Raw genomic sequence first — 21,227 nt, 5'->3', positions numbered from 1 at the left:
AAAAGCAAGACTTATTACCATGAATTTATCAAAATTCTAATACAGTTACAAAATAGAGGGAAATAACTCAATAAAAAGTCTATGTGAGTAAATATAAACAAATTGCATTTTTAAAAAAGACAAACTAAAAAACAGAATGAAATAAGAATAGTTTAAAGAATTCCTTGAAATAAACACAAAAAAAGATGAAAGATGGAAATTTCTTGTATACAGGGTGCCCTAAAATGATCCTAAGTAATGTGTAATCGATTTTTTGTTGAATTACTCGACTACATATTTACATTTAGTAGATTAAAAACCAAATGTGATCCCAAATAGGGTATTTAAAATGTGCATTATTTCCCACTTCTAAAATTATTTCAGTTTTTCTTCCATATTCACTCATATAAGGGATAAGAGTATGAAGAAATATACAAAATCACAATAACACTACTTAAAAAAGTTACAATGTTAGTAAAACAATTGTCGTGGTAAAAATAAGAAAAAAATGAATGTGAGTTTTATTATTTTTTATAGTTATGAATTTTCACCAACTAAATGTCGATTCCATCATGCATTTATAAGTTTTAGAAAATACTACAAATGGCGCAGTAAACGCCATCTGTAGCACGATGCTACAGGATTACGTATGCTCCAATAAGGTCCACTTGTGTGGATATCTACTTGCTGAAAATGAATCCCGGCGTAGCCAACCTCAACGTGATAGGCACGTTAGCTTAATCGAATAAAATAATTCGAAGTTGTCTATATTCTGTCGAAACTGCCAGACGAGGATCGCGAGTTCGATCTTTTTGGATCTCATCAGCGCATCGCAGGCAGCTCCGACAGAACACAGACCAACTTTATTGGAGCATACGTAATACTAAAATGTAGCATCGTGCTACAGATGGCGTTTACTGTGCCATTTGTTGTATTTTCTAATACGCACTGTTAAGACAGCAGGTAAAAGTTGGTCAGTGTTCTGTTGGAGCTGCCAGCGTCGCGCTGATGAGATCCAAAAAGATCGAAATCGCGATCCGCGTCTAGCAGTTTCGACAGAATATAGACCATTTCGAATTATTTTATTCATATATAAGTTGTTCATATTTATTATTTCATTGGTTTATTCGTGTAAAGAACAACCAACTAGAAATTTCACGTATTTACAAGCTTTTAAGCCGTTTAATGAGAGTGCTATTTAATTCCTTTTCAAAAGTTTTCTAAAGAAATATTCAATAGTTCGAAGGGGTGTATTTGTGATAAACGTCGTTAGCGCTAATTGTGACGGGTTTTTATGAATTATGACGACTTCTAAATGCAGAGCAAAGTTTGAAAAGTTGCCAGCCACCCCGAGGGGGCCAACTTTTATAGAAACTCATCGCTTTTCTCAAAAACTTACTCCCTACGGGCTTCGCTCGTACTAACTGTCTGATAGTTTCCAGTTTCTCCTTTGAAACTTTCATCCAAGTTACTTCCTACCACAGCAAGAAAATTTCAAATTGATCATACATTCTGCTCAGTGTCAAATGTAATTTTTAGTTGCAATTTTTTCAACTTTGTACAGTCTTCTTGAAAAATCAGTAACATACAAGTCTTTTAGCACATCATGCTTAATCTAAAGGGTGTCCCAAAATTAACGCAAAATTTGAATCCGTGTAGTAAAGTGCTGACAACCATATTAAACAAACCATTTGACTGCTGATGGTTCAGTGTTAGTATAGATCGAGTTTTAACGGTAGAACAACTTGATTTCATTGAATATATGGCGGTCACAGTTTGAAAATTTCGTAAAAAATATAGACGAAATAGTGAGAGAAGTCAACTGATGATGGTAAAGATACTGGCTGCCCGAAAACCAGTCGTTCAAATTGTAGAAAAAGCAAACGTCGGTTGTACTGCTGTACCACATTTTATAATGAACAAACTCTTAACGAATAAATTTCGAAGTGGTCTGTATTCTGTCGACTCTGCCAGACGCTGATCGCGATTTCGATCTTTCTGGATCTCATCAGCGCGTCGCAAACAGCTCCCACAGAACACAGACCAACTTTTACCTGCTGTCTTAACAGTGCGTTTTAGAAAATACTACAAATGGAGCACTAAACGCCATCTGTAGCACGATGCTACATTTTAGGATTACGTATGCTCCAACAAGGTCCAATTGAGATTTTATTTAATTCAAATTCAAATGGTGTGATACTGTGAAAATATTTTTGAATCTAACGGTAAGGTGCATAACAGTAAAAAGGAAAATAACTGAGTAAGTAAAATGTGGTGCTCCAGTCATTCGTTTGTATTTCCTTTAATTCTCATGGTGTATTAGCCATTTCTGTTACAAATCGCAAACATAAAAACATTCAAATAGTCATTAATTTTTGTCAAATATTTTTGAAAATTCCATATTTATTGCTGTATTGTCCCACCTTGATGCCTTCAACGACAATCAAAGATTTTGAAGAACATATTTTCATGTTGAATTTATCTACCTCTCCTGTCTTATTTTATTTCCAAATCACTAGCAAAACTACTACTTAATCGATTTCATTGTTTCTCGTTTATATGTAACGGATTTGTCGTAAAGGAATTACGAGTTTGTAAAGATAAAGGGAGTGTACTTTTGCTTAATTAAATTTAAATAAAGATAAATATTAAGAAACTGATTTTTTATTCAAATTCAGTAATCCACAAAGAAAAATTCAAATCATTATTCTTATGATCCCCTGTGACCTATTGGGTTTTCGTTAGAGAAAATAAAAGTTTTACTTTTTTTGTACTTTTATTATCTTTCTTTCTTTATTTTCTTAATTCTTGGCCCTTTATTCCAACGCTTAGAGAATACATCTAGTCGTGATATGAGATTAAAGGTGACAAATAAATCAAGGTTCTTGTTGTAAAGATTTACGGTCGAAAAAAAGATAAAGCGAAAGCTTTGTGCGAAGCTCATTACAAAAAGCTCGACTCGCACTTTCAATATTTTCAAAACTGCTTACTGAATGAAGATTTACCGGCGATAATCGTGAGAGAGCCTTTGATCTTTAAACCTGTTTTTCTTCAGAACTCGTTAGAAATTTATTAACAAAAACTACTTAACAACAGTGGCGGCTTGGGGTGATTCACATAGGGGCTGCATAATTTCAATATTATTAGTTATAAAATGTCTTATTTTCTAAACGTAATTGATGCATTGACCATTTAAACTAAAACATCGACGGAATTCATTTCCGACTGTACAACTTTACAAAAATAGGAAGAAGTTTCAGTTGGCAACGTTTATGCGTGGAAGAAAGAAAAAGAAAGTATTCGGAGGAAGAAGGACGAAAGAATAAGAAAGATTTTTCGCACGTCTCCTCTAAACAAGGAGAAGGAATTCACATGAATTGCTAACCAAATTGTCGACTGCTTTAAAATAATTGAGTACAAATAAAAAATAATTGCAGCTCTTAGTAAAACGAAAGAAAAACACATGTGGATTCAAGAACGCAAACCATAGTAACAACAATAACAACAGTAAAACCAATAACAATAGCAAAAACATTAACAACACACAAATAACAAGAACCAACAGGAGTAGTTGTGGTGTGTCCGAATGTTATCTTGCGGTCAAACAGATGTGGCTTCCCTCGCTTCCACAAGCATTTAGTTTACCGCGCATCCATAGGCGGAAACAATTCACACTTTTTCATATTTCTGTCGACCTGTACACAATTTGTTACAGCGCTGCTGCAGGTTGTGAGCAAACTGAAACCTTTGCTCAGTTGATCGTATTATGCGTTTTTTCTTTTGGGTGTTTCATTCCCACCAGCCACTAGTGCTGGTGGGCGGGCAGTCCCTCCGGAATTCGCCGGAAGGTAGGGCGGAAGGCCCTCTTCAGCCTGCTTTCAGGAATCGTGGGAATGGGTGGGTGGTGGTTTGGGTGAGAAAGATGAGACGGACGAAATGAAGATAGAAGAGAGTGAAAGATTGAAAGTATGGAATATTACTGCCTCAGCATTTGCCTAAGTGATCCAAGGAAACCACAGAAAAACTTGGACCAAGGCAGACGGACCCGGAATCGAACCGGCGTCCTCCCGAATGCTAAGCAATGGTCTAGACCAGAGCCGGGCAAACTTTATCTTCGCAGGAGCCGCTACATGAGATTAGTTTGAGTCACTCCATACCCATCAATGAGTACGAGAGAGTAAGCAGTAATGAATAATTTTCTTTTGTCTTTTTCTTCTCCCTTCCACTCCCATATCAAGCCCCTTCATCCCGTAGACGATCGAAGCCACTCTCGCAACTTAAATAATACCTACGAAAATTTTCGTTACTACGTTCATGAAATTATTGGGTTTGGCTATGGAAGAGGGGACTCGTCTACGAAATGGAAGGGATAAGAAAAGGAAAGAATCATCTCACTCGCACTCGCAAGATCAATGAGGAGCTACTTGGTTAACCTTGAGGATCACTCGGGATGCAAAAGATCCGAGTTTGCCCGGCTCTGGTCTAGACCTCTAGGCCATGCCGCTCGGTCGTACTATGCGGCATGGAAGACGCATTAAATACACCGTTCCCCTCCCCTAACGGAATTTTAACTACTGAATGAATCAATGACTTGTCTTTGTTCATACCAGTTGCATCTACCGGCAAATGCACATTGACTAACCGAACTTCTTGCACACCGTGAATACGTAATAATACCTGAAAGTAACTTTATTATTAACCTTCACACTCAGCCGCTGCCTGGTTTGTTTTGTTTAAAAATTCAAAGGGTGTAATTGTTCATTTGCTCTCATTAGAAAGCCACCACTGCTTAACAACGTATCCCGGTACGGCTTTTACATTTACCCTGTTTTCTACACGTGCTTCTGTATTAAATGGAATTACCTCCACGCTAGTGTGCTAAGAAGATTTAGAATATACACGTTTTTAGTCAATGTTGAGATCGTATGTATATGTATATGGCTAATGGTTCTCTTGCAGGGATGCTTCCTTTTTGTTCTAATTGTCGGGACTTCTAATTTGGGTTGTTTTTGGGGCGGAGGTGTGAAATAAATTGTGCTTGAAATAATAACGACCATGTGGAGAAGTGATATATGAGGGTTTACTTAACTAATGTTCACCGTACGTGTTATTAGCGGATGTTAGTGGACTTCCCCAAAAACATTATTTATGTATTAGGGACAAATGGGGATGATATTAGTGGTGAAGCGGTGGTCGAGTGTTGGCGAATGAAATATAGAGACGAATCTTGTTATCTAAACATTATATATTGTATATAGACAAGCAAATTAATTTTCAAGCAAACAAAAAAGCTTTTACGTTCGGCTGTTATATAATATATATAGGGTGTTTTGCTAATCGCGGATAATCTGTGTCCTGCGGATTTCTTTAAATTTTTGAAAAGTTGACACCATTTCTTACTATTTTACTGCTTACAATTTATGAGAACCTACCTTAAATGTTCATTACATTATTATCACTTTTATAATATTCTTTTTGTAATGAATATGACGTCCAATATCGTTCTCATATTGTGTTTATTTTTATTAACTGCTTGTTTTAGCTATTAAATAAGTATTAACACATTAATCCATGGTGTAACAGCTGAGCTTGCAGGATGTGATAAAGTACTATAGAACTTCAAAACTAAGTAAATGTTTGTATGTCCGAAAGTTCATAGCTTTCAATTCCGGTCCTGGTAGAGAAATACCATACGGACCGCAACGCTGCACTCAATCAACTGGTAATTACCAGCATCAGGATAGTATTTATTTTGTATATTTTTTTGCTCATTTATTATTTACTTATTAGATTAAGTGAGAATTAGAGTGTTTACGTTAACAGTCAAACTCTATTTTTTTCATAGGGTGTTGTTTACAGACAAATTTATTTCACACAGTACGGAATTTTGAATTTTCACAATAATTACTACTGATGGTGCTCATGTACTGACTAATGTTTTCGTAACTTACATTTTTTCTTCGTTCGATAATCGACGCCGCTTACATTCTCTATCCATGCAAACTCGGCTCTTTTGACTCCCGAGTGCTCCTCAGATATAGCCAAGGAGCTCCTCATTGCTCCTGCGAGTGCGAGTGAGATGATTCTTTCCTTTTCTTATCCCTTCCATTTCGTAGGTGACTCCCCTCTTCCATAGCCGAACCCAATAGTATTGCAACCGTAGTCCGACATGCTACCCCTGAGCTGCGGGACGATCATTAGAAAATTTTCGTAGGTATTATTTAAGCTCGAGATAGGCTTCGCTTGTCTACGGGATGGAGGAACTTGATATGGGAGTGGAAGGGAGAAAAAAGGAGAAAGCGATATGGGTCATTACTGCTTATTCTCTGTACTTATTGAAGGGTATGGAGCTACCCAAACTAACCTCAAGTAGCGGCTCCTACGAAGTTAAAGTTTGCCCGGCTGTGATGTAGCTGCAGGGTTTTATCGGACTATTCAGTACCCAGTCTCTCAGTTACTGCCTAGGTGTTTTTATGGATCTGTCATAGTCTCTGTATGAGAGACTCGAACGATAAAATTGTTAATTCAGTCAAAAATATGTTGAACTTAGAAAATTTTATCCATGTCTATCGAGACACCACTTATTGAGAGATTCCAGTCTCTCGTTCAGAGTCTGGATACGAAATGAGAATCTCTCTTTGAGCGACTCGAGTCTCTCGTTCAGAGACGCTAAACAGTTTTTTTGACAGTCTCTCGACAGTCCCTCTCAGCGACACCAGAGAGACTCGATGATAGACGGAGACTCGAGTCTCGCTTTCAGAGACTCTGAGAGACTGAACATTTTTATCTGGGGTAGACACCCATGTTACCAATTCACACACAGGACCGGCTTCGAATTGTAAGTGTGATGGTGATTTTCTTAAATTTTGTTTTTTGCGCATCTAGGGTACACTCTCCAAATCTCCGCACTTATTTCTCTTACACCCTGTATTAATTAATATTGAGCAAACACCAAAAAACTATGGGCATTATAAATAAAATAGGTATACGTAAATTAAATAAATAAATTATTTATACGATTAAGATAAATGTCGTCGTAAGTTATAATTAATTATGTAATTACTAAAGTACGAAACCCTCGGCAAGAGACTCAAACTCGCATATATTCAATATTTATTTAATTGATGGCACCTTTTATTACATCATCATGAGAGCAATTGGAAATGAGGTTTTCATATACCCATTACAATTGATGGGACATACTTACCCCTTATAAGATAATTTTGATAATCGTGTAGACGTAATGACATAGGCATGTTTATGAAATTCGTTTTGTTGTATTAACTACCGCGTATTAACCATTGGCGATTTTACTAAACAGGAATTGGTTGTCAGTAGGTGAATAGTGAAGGCATAATTTAATTCTGGCTTTATTCATTTAATTAAACCGAACTCTCTATTGATGGTAGTGAAGAGATTGTCGATGTTGTGGGTGCACAATAGAATTAATGCGAAACCCCTGTGCCCGTACTGTGTTGTTAAATCCGAAAGTCGTATTGACCGAAACCATCAACGGTTGGTAACATTTGGCAGTCGACTATAAATGCCCTTCTGTTCCATTTAATTTATTTGTACTACAGTTTTCACGTTTCCGTAGAACAATATCCGAATACAAATTTATCCGCCTAGTTTTCCACTTACGATAAATTCGTTTCACTCTGATTCCGATATTTCAATTCTCGATTACATCATACAATTCCGTAATGAAATCGCTTATTATTGTGCTTACGTAGAACAAAAGCAAATAACAATTCTTTTTGGATAGCCGTATGGTGAAAAGTTCCAGTCCAATACGAGCGAATAGCATTCGCAGTTTGAGAGTTTCGTAGCTAACACCTACCATTATTCTACCGTAAAGTGTAACCCTTCATGACATGCGTGCAATATTAAAACATTAGAGCACGCTTCCCGGGGAACAACGACCAATATCGAGAAACATTAATGTGTTTTTAGTTTAGTAGATCATCCTAAATATAGGGTTGTTCGGAAAGTCATTTCGTTTTTTTTTGTGGAAATGAAAGACAGTTTTCGTATAATAAACAAATACTTTATTAAATTATATATTGACCGTTCTGGTCCAACACCTTTTGCCATCTTTCTGGTAGTAGCATAATTCCACGCTCATAAAATTTTTGGTCTTTGCTGGCAAAAAACTGATCGAGGAGGTTTTTGACCTCCTCATTTGAGGTGAAGGTTTTACCGTCTAAAAAATTTTGGAGTGACGGGAACAAATAATAATCCGATGGTGCCAGATCTGGAGAATATGGTGGATGTAGCATTGTATCCCATTCAAGCTGTAAAAGCTTTTAGTGAGTGACCAAACTTGTGTGAGGTCTCGCGTTGTCTTGGTGAAACACTACACCTTTCCTGTTGATTAGTTCTGACCTTTTCTGTTGAAATGCATCATTCAGTTTGTCCAGCTGATGACAGTAGACTGCCGAATTAATCGTTGTGTTATCCAGTAAAAGCTCAAAAAAAACGATTCCTTTAAAATCCCACCAAACAGACAGCATCACCTTTTTTTGGTGAATATCGGCTTTGGAAATGGTTTAAGCCGGTTCATCATTTTTCGCCCCCAGTGATGATGCGCTTCAAAAACGGATCATTTTCGTGACGTTTGAGAAGCGAATCGCAGACGTCAATGCGGCGACACAGATTTCTCTCTGTGAGAACATGGGGAACCCATACATCGAGCTTCGAGGATAATCCCAGACCTTTCAAGTGGTCATAAACTGTTGAATTTGATAAATTTAACCTCAATCCGATCTCACGTGTTGTTATTCGCCGGTTCACATCAACTAATGCCTTTATCGCGTCTTATCAACTTCAACTAGCCTTCCCCAACGTGGTGCATCTTCGACATAAAAATTGCCGGATCGAAATTTAGCGAACCAGTTCTGGCACTGGCGTACTGTCAACACACCTTCTCCATACACATCAGTCAATTTCTTTCTCTATAGTTTAGTAGATCATCCTAAATACATAGCTATAACAAACATTCAACATTATAAGGTCGTCAGTCCAAAGACTGGTTGGACACACACCTACACTCTTTCCTATCCTGAGCTAATCTTCGCATTTCCCTAAAACTAGAATAATCCATATCCTTAACTATTTGAGAATAGTAATCTACTCTAGGTCTACCTCTACCCCTCCTAACTTCCATTTCTGCCTCTAACTAGACCTTCATGCCTAAAAAGTTGTTCTACTAACCTATCTCGCCTATTTCTTATTGACTTCCGTAGAGTCCTCTGTTCTCTTACTCTTTCTAATACCTCTGCATTTCTAACCTTCTCTATCCACGGTATGCTCATCATTCGCCTGTAACACCACATTCCAAATGCTTCTAATATTGCATAATTGTTTCCTGAGTGATATTAACAAAATCATATATTGGACATACAACAAGACCCTTATACGTTAGAGTTCGTGAACATAAAAACGATCATAGGAAACTACTCGTGGAAAACCCTTCTTTCAAAACTTCTCTAGCCAAACATTCTTTTGTGATTGTGCCATAACCCAAACTTTGAAAATGTAAAAACTTTACACTTTAATGATAACGGCTTTTTGTTGAAGCCGTATTTATTCTTATACAGGGTAATAAAGCTATGAATTCCCGAACAGATCTGGAAAATAATTTGATTGTGAACAATTATAAATATGAAACACTTTGACATTTTTAGAAGTGGTTAGTTTTTAATATGAAATATTAATCTGAAAATAAATTTTTTGAATTTTTTACCCACTACAAACTACCTCACGTTTATGAGGGAAAATTGTTGTTGCTGTTCCCGGCAAGGGTGTGACAATACTAACTAACCGTAACAGGAGGTGCCTACATAAGAGTATACAAGTTTTAATAATTGTTAGCAACAATTAATTAACTCATCTTCAGTTGTTCTTTCTAATATACGATTTCATACAGAATAAGATATGTCGCGTGTGTAGTAAGTAGTCTTTGAAATTTTTATTTTAACATTACATTTTGTCAATGGTGAATAAAATTAATAAATATTGAGAGATATAAAAAATGACCCAAATCCTTTATTTAGATAATGCGTAAGCAAGTTGGGAAACATTTTTATGTTTCACAATGATTTATTTATTAAGTGGAATATCTCGTTACTACCGTCATTCAAGGCTGTGTTTTCGCCGTTATTTTCTCATAATTTATGTTTTCCAGCCTTACAATATTCTCTGTATAGAGCCAAACCTAAAACAAGAATTATGGTCTCCTCTAACGACTGTCTTAAAAATGCTTTCGGTATTATTACATGCCTAAAGAAGAAGAAAACCGTTTATCTTTCTTTTTCGGGCGAGAGTATATGCACGATACGTTTCACTTTACCTAAAATAAAGAGATATGTTCGACTCGGGCACGTCACGGTAGACGCCTCCCTTTTTCACTTTGCAGCGTTCCCTTACTTAACGAAAAATTTAGGTCGTATTCAATTTTCTTTTACAGAAGATTGAAGATAGATATGTACCTACACTGACATATATGTATATGTACCAGTACATTTAGGTAATGTACCTGAAATCGCCTACAGACGAAATTCGACCAATTTGCTTTTAAATCAATTAATTACATACATTTGATACACAAATTAATTAATTTGAACCTTTGATATTGACACTTTAAAGTAGTCGGGCTGAATTTTCATTTGCAGTGAAAGGGTGAAATGATAGTATATTATGTACTAATGAATAATTAAAACATTTATATTGACAATATAAAAAAACAATTAACGAAGTTTAAGCACCTAACCTTGTTTTTAGAAAGGAATATTTAACAAGTAACTTTACTGACATCCACTTCACCAATTTTATAATACATTTTTATATTAAACATAATGGAATTTTCCATCAACTTTTCTATTTTATTTTTTATAAGCATTTTTGTGTTTTGCTGATTAAAAGATTAGTATGCCTAAATTTGTATATGATATAGTATAGCATAGTATAGCAAGGAGCAGTTAGAGGTTCTACTTTTATTTGCAATAATAATACACGTCAAATAACACCCCACATGATATATTGTATACGTAATGGCATACCTATAAAAAAAAATTATTGTTGAAAATTTGAAATTGACGATTTTCGGAATTTTTTCCGAATTTGTTTCACAAAATTTTAATGTGAAAAATACCATTTTCAATTTTTTACCCACTACAAACTACCTCAGGTTAATGAGGGAATCGAGATCACAACATCTTCCTTCAGTTGAGATTAGAAGTCCTAGGCCAATCAAAAGCGCCCTGTAAGGTTTGATGATCAGCAATATTTTTAACGGACCTCTAGACAAACGACATTATTCTATAAAGCAGGTCCCACACTGAATCGACACCGACCGGTTGACATTTTTTGGCATGCCTCTGATTAAATGCGTTTCGGATCGCTTCGGTCAGCCAACATCAGCCAGCTCGGATGTCTACAGAAACGAATGAAGTAAAGGAAAAATTGCTGATGATTTCAATGATGCTTGAAAACTTTTAGTTAAAAGATGGAAAAAACACCAGCACATTCGACAACCTTTTAATTAAAAATGTGAGGGCATACGTTACGTTGTATAATTCCCACTTCCCATGACATTTGTAAGGATAACGCTTGGAGTGACGTCGCAAGAAGACAGAAGGCTTTACTAACTAAGTAATAATTATATATTATTGATCATTTTAGTTAGCGTTGTATTTGAAATAAGCTTTTTTTGAGAAACGAATCTCTCCGTTTACATTATTGGCTTGGAAAATAAGAAGACGAATTGAATACGTATACCAACAGTGTCGATTCAGTGCCCGGCATAAGCTGTCCATCCGATCGTACCGTTTTTACTCGACCAGTCCAAGTCGATTCAGAGTGAGTCCTGCTTTAGGGTTCCGTATTTCTTAGGAATCCTACCAAAATAAGGATGATTGGAGTACATTTTTAAAAACTTCTTAACTTTACAGCATAACTACAGCAACAGATTTATAATTGGAATTGCCAATTTTTGTTCAAGTATTGCTCAGGTGAATGATGAGGATACCGTGGATAGAGAAGGTTAAAAATGAAAAGATATTAGAAAGAATAGGAGTACAGAGGACTCTATGGAAATCAATAAGAAATAGGCGAGATAGGTTGGTAGGACACCTTCTCAGGTATAAAGGTCTAGTCAGAGACATGTCAGAGGCAGAAACAGGAGTTAGCAGGGGTAGAGGTAGACCTAGATTAGATTACTGTTCGCAAATAGTTAGGGATATGGGTTGTTCAAGTTTTAAGGAAGCGAAGATTAACTCAGGATAAGAAGGAGTGAAGGTGCGTATCCAATCAGTCTTAGGATTGACGACCTTATGATGACGATGAAGATTGTTCATATGTAATAATCTTATTTTATAATAGATAGAACGTGGCGGATTTGTTGCCTACCTTTTTCTCACATCTTTATTCAATAATATTTCATTCAGAGACAACAAAATGATAATAATGATGTCATACCCACACATTATGTGGTGTTATATGTACAGAGGAATGGACTTATTTAGAGTTCTTTACGTTGATAATGATGCTCAGTTTAACTTCCTTGACGAGAGAAGCAGTTAACCCCTTTCAGTGTTCTTTTTACTACCGTTTCATGTTCTAAAACTGTTCGCGTAAACGAGACAGTTGAAAACATTTCCAACACTTTTCTTCGCTGTAACAATTTTCCAAATTAACTCCCTCGAACAAAGTAAACAATGGGTGGCACTAGTGTGTACCAGCTTAGTAACGAACTTCAGCAATTATCTAATAAATATGGCACAAATAAATATCAAAGCTGACAGGAAGTCCTGCGGATAGGAAGGGGGAGCTGTTTAGGAAATTTATTACCGCGAAAGTTAGCAAGAGAGGGTCCTTTTCTTGCCTCCACTGTCTTCCCATGTAGTTGATAACGGTAAGATGGGGGTGTTGTTTTGCCGTTAAATGGATGTTCTTACTGTGCCCCAGGTCCCTAATGTATCTCCTGTCTTGATCGGTGTGTAATTACTCCTAATGGTTCGAGTTAATAACCAGCTGTAGTTGTTGTCGGTAATGAGCGTTTACCCAAGTCATTACTCGCAGAAGTAGTTAACTGGCGGTACGTTTACGCCACCAACAAAAATTAATGATACGTACATGGTCGACCATAAAACAACAAAACGTCGATTTAAAGAGTTCAAATAATCGTTTCAAAGGAATTACGCGAATGAGAAGAAATGATCTCATACGTACTGAGGTAGTTTTGTATCTACTAAGAAAGAAAAGAAAAAGATTGATATGAGAACGGATCAAGTAATTCATCGAAACTAATATTAGACGTCGATTGCGATTTCGATCTTATATAATCTCCTCAGCACGTCATAAGCAGTTTCAATAAATCATTGACCAAACCGTAGGTATGCCCCACATCACAATGATTACCAAAAAAACAAGAAACAGATTTGGAAGAGTTAGCTTCCCCACAGGGAGAAAAGCGAAAATTTGCCTAAATATTAAAGCGAAATTTATAATTTATCCCACTAGCCCGTTGTTTCGTAAGCGAAAATAATAAAAATATAGTGGAGCTTAATAGGAANTTACTGAATTCAAAGTGGAAACTAATCACTTTAGAATTGTTGTCTCCTGTTAATAGATATATACGTATTAATATAAAATATAATTGTGTTGCGGACCTAGCACGGAAAGAGCACTGCTTGGGCACGGTACTATGTGTAAATCGACCTTAATAAATACGATTTTTTGCATTGAGGGGGTTTTGTTGCACTTTCGTCCCTGAAAAATCATCGCACTGTCAGTAGAGGTATGCTGAAAAAAATACACAAACGCCTCGAGAAGAAAGTATGGCACCTCCTCCCTGGAGTTTGCCGGTATCACCTGACAAAAAAAAATGAAAAAGGAAAATTTACCAAAATATTAAAGCCATATTTACAATTTATCCCACTAATCCGTTGCTTCATAAGCGAAAATAATAAAAATTACAATTTGGAGTCGAATTTGTAAAAATAAAATCCTAGCAGAAATAAATTTACTAGGTATTTTAGTTGATATTACAAATTTAATTGTAATAATTAAGAAACTTGAAAAAATTTTAAAGAAATATATCAAAATTGAGATTATTACAAGTTACCTCATAAATTCTACTATTTCAGTCATTTACAATCGAAAACTTTTGCGTTGTGATAAAAAAAATTTTTTTCGTGTAAGTTTTTTAAAATAAGTCCTATTACCTTATATATCCACTATATGGCAAACTCAGCACTCTCTCTCTTCCTCCGCGAGCAGTAAGTATGAGGGAGAGAGACAAAGAAAGTATTGCTTTCACCACTTTACATTACACTTAGTTTGATCAAACGGTTTGTAAAGGCATTTCGACTTGACCAACAGTGATTATTTCATGTTTAGATATCGAGATCATGATCTATATAGGTTTTAAGCATATAAAAAAAATCGTTTTAAGAAAAAAGTCAATTCAAAAATCACGTTTTTTTGTTTATTTTCGATTTTTCCATGCTTTAATATTTATTTTTAACCAACACCATCGAAAAGAGCATCGTTAAAAACATAGAAACACTGGTTATCGAATATTTTTTCGTCGCACTCATTACGTGGCAAGGGTTCAAATGGAAATGTATTCTCTGAGCATTTATGGGTTAATGTGACGTGGTATACACCATATGAATATCGTTTTCTATTACTTTTAAGACAATTATGACAAGCATAAACAATTTAAGAAAAAAACTTTTCAAAAAAAAATTTCGCAGACCTGTGTTATTATCCCAGTGTTTAAGAATACCAATCATTTACATTTATGTAAATATCTAATTGTGGTTTTTACTGTAGGAATTGAACAAAATCACTTCTAATTTCAATATTCATATTTTTTTGTGAAAAATTGAAAGAAAAGTTTTGGTTATTGCTTATTTCTTGAGGATAGTATGTAGTATAGGTACATAAACTCTGAGTCATCTATAGTGGCGACTCATGCAATAAAATGTTATGTTAACGCTTATGCCCGTTAACGTGTATCAACAAAAAGAAAATCTTTACATTATAACTTCTTGTTTGTAGAAATTCATTCTTGGTTATAAAAACACTAAAATTTGACGGTTTCCGGCGGCTAAAATATGTAGTTACTACATCGGCCGACATAAAAGGCAGCTGCTTCGTTTTATTTTTCAATTTCGACTTTGTTGCATTAATACTTTTCCGGGCTTTGCCAGAAGGGTAGTCAACACGCAAACGGCGCCGCGATAATTTTAGAGCATAATCCCGTCGTAGATAACGAACGTTGCGTTGCCGTGAAAAATTATGACGAAAGCCATTATTAAACTTTTGTAGCGTGCGGGCCCCATTTATTCAACACAAAGAGCACTTAAGAGCGGCGCATATATCGCGTCAACTCCCTGCCGTATTACAATTCGCTACGAGAAAGTTGCAGGTATATAATGCAAAATTAACTCGGTCGCTTTTACCCCTCGCACACACAACTACCTACCCATTACATTGTGACCAAGTTTCTAAGTTCGAAGTTAATTCGAAATCCTTTAAACAAATTTGTCTACGTGTACCACACCACCACCGCATTTCTACCCGCTGTACATACATGTACAAAATAGTTGTGGATTATTCGGTTGTATAGTTCAATATGTGCTACACAACTTTATGCACATATGTAATGTACTAACGTACTAGCATCTGATCTATATATATAAGGTAAAATTCAACTGAAATTGTACATATTAAAAAACCAGCAGATCCTTGTAAAGTATGCGGAAGGATGGAATAAACTAATTCGAAGTGGTCTGTATTCTGTCGAAACTGCCAGACGCGGATCGCGATTTCGATCTTTTTGGATCTCATCAGCGCGACGCAGGCAGCTCCGACAGAACACAGACCAACCTTTACCTGCTGTCTTAACAGCGCGTTTTAGAAAATACCACAAATGGCGTGGTGAACGCCATCTGTAGTACGATGCTACATTTTAGGATTACGTATGCTCCAACAAGGTCCATTGAAAAATATGGATATCTACTTGCTGAAACGAATCCCGGCGTAGCTCACCTCAACGTGATACGTACGATGCTAACCTTGTTGGAGCATACGTAATCCTAAAATGTAGCATCGTACTACAGATGGCGTTCACTACGCCATTTGTAGTATTTTCTATGTGGAAGGATGTATAGAAATTGATTGTGGGATCATTACATCCACATACATTATTCCGCTTGCTTGGACCATTTAGACAAATACCAAGGCAATATAATAATTTCGCAGATAATCTTTCATCCTCTTCCCCCATTCCTCCCCCCTCTCCCCCTAAATCACCTCTCCCCCTCCTCGTCTCTCCCTTCTTCTAATACTCTCCCTTCCTCTCCGTCTCCCTCTCCTTCTCCCTTTGGAAGGTGATCATATTTTTAACATTAACTTGATATGCACAAAGAGGAGGGATACGCAATGAAGCGGAATATTTACCTGGTTACCGTCAGATATTTGAGAAAACGTAGGAGTTCGTTCCGAGATCAGATTATGGATCCAATTCCATGATAATGCGCGTCATTGGTGCAAAATGTATCAAGGTCCACATGTATTGTATTGAATTAAAAAATGCATGTAGTTGTTGGTATTGATGTCAGGGGTATTAGGTATTATTTTGATATTGGCAACAATGAGTTATGGTAATTTTAGTTACATGTGTTTTGGTATTCCGGTCGATGGTCACGATCTAGGACTGATTCTTCTTCATCCAGTGAGAGCAATGATGGAATCGTTCTTCTAACGTTTCGTCAGTGTACCGTCAATAGCGTCTGAGTTCAATACAGCCACAGCGACGGACATTACGCAATTTTAAACTGTTTGGACGACTAAAACGGTCAGCCGCTTCACCCCCCTAACTTACTTCTAACTATTTATTATACGATCTCCGTTTGACCTACTAATCGTCTGGTAAGCAGTTGTTAGCTTGCAACTTTAGACAAATAATTTGGATGTAATAACTCTTCTACTAATGACCTACATAGGAAATTACGAATGCTATATAAGAGTTTATAAGACAAGAACAAGCAGGTTGACTGTTAACAAATGTGAAGGTAAAAATACCTATAACATTAGCATCAAAACTAAGTACCTACAGTTGCGTGCAATTTTCTACATACAAATTGTTTCAGGTACAAGTACTTACAGTTTCAACTTTATTTTCGGTATCACTTCCTCTCTCTTCAGTCGTGCCATTGTTGTCGTATTAGGAATGTGAATGTATAAAAATTTTATTGTTGCTCAACTTCTAAAACTTCCCAGGCATCAGAGTTTAATGGGTCGCTCTGAGATTACACTCATGCATATATACATTTAGTCAAGGAAGGCGTGATACTGAAAGTTGCTGTACTCGTGCTCTTCGAAATTTGTTCTCAAGCGGGTTATAATAAATTCAGTTTTATAAAGTTATTGAAATAAAAGTTCGTGGCAGAGCAATAATAAGCGGCATGACAGAAATTTATTCTCGACAGTTCCTGCTTAAAATTCAGGACGTAAGGATGTTCAAATTACGCTTTGATCACTGTCTAGATTATACTTTGAGGAGTTCGAGACGGGAAAGAAGCGACGAACATCTACAAAAGTTTAGCTTTATATGTGTATGTGTATGTATACATGCGTACATTGTGCATGACTCAAAACGAGGGATAGATTATGCTTGTTGCAACTACTGAGCGTTTTATTTTTATCTTAGTAGCTAAACCTTCAACCAAAACGTTCCTCAACTTTAGCATTTAATTCTATATGATAAAAAAATATACGCATAGACACAGTGATGCTGTTTTATTAACTCTGTTTAGAAGCAACCTTCTTCATCAAGAATGTGGTATTGTAAATAATATTTTTGAATATTCCGAATTTTTTCTGAGCCGTATTCTAGTTCACAACAACAAATTCTTTAAGCCAACAAGAAAATAAGATCTATTTTTATCCGACTTCTTGACTACCTCATCCCGCACGAGCCTCTTCATAATTCACCTACCTCGCTATCCTTAAATGTATTAAGGAAAAACCGTTATTTCTAATGCTGATACTTCTAAGCTTTTTATTCTTAGTTTAATGCGAAAAAAATTAAATTATTTTATTTTATACATTAACTTGTCCAATTTTAAAACCCTGTAAAACTTCAAGTAAAAATTTTGTTGCGATTCATTTTTCTACTTGTCCGTTGCCCTTCGTTTTTCCACTTGCCCATTCAAGTTTCACTTCTACTATGTGTCCCAGCACACATTTCGTTTTCACAGGTTTACTGCAAATTAAAATTTGGTTTTTACACAGACCGCAAATAGAGGTAATGATGTCCAGCCACGTGGAGAGCAGAGGTAAGAAAACAACAGCTGAGCACAGCACACGCCGCTGGGACTCCCTCCGCCGCACCGCTTCTCACCGCGCGATATACCGTGTACCTCCTCCACGCGGCCGTAACGCCTTTTCTGACAAAATAAATCGTAATACACCGTCTATATTGAAGATTTACTTCAAAAATGACCAGTATTTTTACTTAAAGGTTAGCAAGTAAAGTTTTAGATATTATAAATGAATCCGAAAATTTCCTCGTTGCTAAAAAAAAGTATCTCTTTAACACTAATATTTAGTGTAAGAGTAGTTAATTATTTCCGAAATACCTTACCTTTGCATAGTAATTCTCATTCCAGAATATGGAGGGTTCCGTTTATAAAGCATCCGGCTTCACTTAACCGCTTGTACACCCCAAGTGTTAATTTGTTAGAACCGCTGCACGCATACAAACAAGTCGTGGAATCAGATACCAAATAAGGGTTTGTGGGCAATGCAGAGAAGTGCTTTTGAGGCAGAGAATGTTGAAGGAATACCTGATGTTGTGTGCATTTGCAAACAACACGCTCTTTCGCTTCAAATAATCGTCAGAAATCCCTACGCTCGGAGACCCGCAGTTCGACATTCCCTTAGCTCAACTTTCGCAATTCCCGCGACCCACCCTTTCCGCCTCTTGTCGCGATCCCGGGGATCTTTCGCGTGGGGAATTACTCGTAATGTTTGTACAGCTCAGTTGCTTAAATTACGATCAAGTGCTACGAGAACGGTAACGATACAGACCGCAATGGCTGTCGCGATAGCTTTCTCATTTCTTGCTCAAATTGAAAATATTCCCTCAAATGCAACAGAAAATTGCTCCTCGGAGGGTCAGTGTTGCGAAGATAACCTCGCAATTTCGTATAAAGCTTCGCAAAAACGTTCAATTACATTTTCTTATCGACCGCCATTGCTGCAAATTAAATTCTTAAAAAACGTTACAGTTTAAGCTTCTAAGTTGTAGCTGTAAACCAGTAAACCTTAATACAAATATTTTATTATTATATTATTAAAATGGAAAGACGCCATAAGCAAGTATAGTTTCATGGCCCCTCCTTCCTATATATTCTTTTATGTTTTGTATATTTATTTGGCATATGAATAGGCATTTTTTTTTAAATTTGACATTTTCTTCATCTATACAATTAATATACAATATTAATAATGTTCTAAGTTATAGTAATACTCTCAATGCCACCATCAGATTGCCAAATTTTACAAATTACGCATCAGTTTAATAAGAGGGCTTCTCCTACATGAGATTGTTGGAGAGAATTAGGCATTAGGGAAGTGCATTGACGGGGATCTGGTGTGCAGGAACACAGGGAATCAAAAGAACAGGCTAAAAAAGGTGTAGCATTTGAACACAACGCTATTATCCTTCCAAATTTGGACGGGTTATACTAGTATCAAATATTTCACAATATATATCTTTAAAATTGATGTTAGACATTATAAGAAGAAAATTAAATTTGCATTTTCTTCGTAATTTAAAATCAAATAACGATTCCAACAAGAACAAGAAGTACCGTATTATTAAATATTCTGTTGACGAAAAAAAGGAACAGCTTTAATAAAAGGAAATAGCAGTAACTGAATTTTGATGAAAAAAATGGTTGAAAGGGTGTTCCAAACAGTAAATTAACTTTACGTTTCTTTAGAAGAAGAATTGAACGAGAAGTTAAGTATCAATAATTATAAAAATAAATCTAGAGAANTATATATAAAAAGATAAGATTAAGGAAAAGAATAGTATAAATCTTCTAATAAATTACTATAAAATAACACTTGAATCGATAACGCGTATACTTCTTGTAATTCTGAAATAACAACACGAAAATGAGCAATACAAGCCACGACTTTCTTCAACATTTTGTTTTATTTGAAATAATGACTTCCTGTGTAACAGCTATTCTCTCAGCTCCATCTGACTCAATCCCTCCACTGACCCCATCATTACTTTTTCCACACTTTCTTCCGCTTTTTATACTTCGCAAACAATGACATCACGTGTTCTATCAGTATCCATTTCCCTTCGTTTCACTTCCTGTATGAAACCTAACTACCATTTTTAGTCCTTCACTCTTTCTTTTTTTTGAAGATATTCCGTTCGGTTTACACTATTTTCTTATCTTTCCACACTTCAATAATGTTTTCTCCCATTTTTTTTTATTCCTTATTCCCTTAGATCTTCTCCTTTTCCTACATCTCTAGTGGAAACAGTCTATTTTCAAAGAGCAAGTGACAAAAGTTGATGTTACTTTTTAAAGTGTAATCATAATATTCCCTGTTTATAAAGTGCTTCTACTGTACTTTTACGACGATTGTCAGTAATAAAAGTTCTTATCACTGGTATAGACACCCGAAGGTATAATGTCAATACACTATCAACACGAATTGTCTGCCTTTCGCGCATTACAAGTAGCAAACACTTTGAGAGACTGTCGTATACTCACTTGCTTCTCTTTTGATGTATTGGTCCGCCTCAGGCATGAGCAAGTCCATGTTTCTTTGATCATGGCATTTTCGTAGAACAGCAATTATTCGATAGCCCCTTTGTGTTTCAACACCAGACGCCACCACCTCCAGCCAGATGACTGGAATGGGGAGAAATTATAAAGCATTGTTACACTTTCTTTTGAACGAAACATCCTTCAGCAAATAATCGTTATTGATATCATGATATCAAAAATAGCCTCTGTATGCATTGCTGTTATGGAATAATTTTCAAAATCAGTAATTAAATTAAAGTTGGAATCTTTGGAAGGTTATAAAGAAAAGGTTGTACTGTTTTATCGTGTTTCTTTTTTCTGGCTGATTGACCTAACTGCATTTAATATCTATGTTTATATTTATTATGGACTGTTTTTGCATTCGGAAATTACATC

General features: G+C 36.0%; 1 protein-coding gene across 1 annotated transcript in view; it reads left to right on the top strand.

Annotated features, from left to right (window-relative positions):
- Positions 1-21,227, top strand: part of LOC108735201 (locomotion-related protein Hikaru genki-like) — a 186,857-nt gene that overhangs the window by 18,011 nt on the left and 147,619 nt on the right. The gene's annotated exons all lie outside the window — the stretch shown is intronic.

This window comes from Agrilus planipennis, unplaced genomic scaffold, assembly GCF_000699045.2.
Source record: "Agrilus planipennis isolate EAB-ADULT unplaced genomic scaffold, Apla_2.0 scaffold27, whole genome shotgun sequence".
NCBI classification, from domain to species: Eukaryota; Metazoa; Arthropoda; class Insecta; order Coleoptera; family Buprestidae; genus Agrilus; species Agrilus planipennis.
The sequence above is the reverse complement of the archived record's forward strand: the minus strand, read 5'-3'. Positions and strand labels throughout refer to the sequence as shown.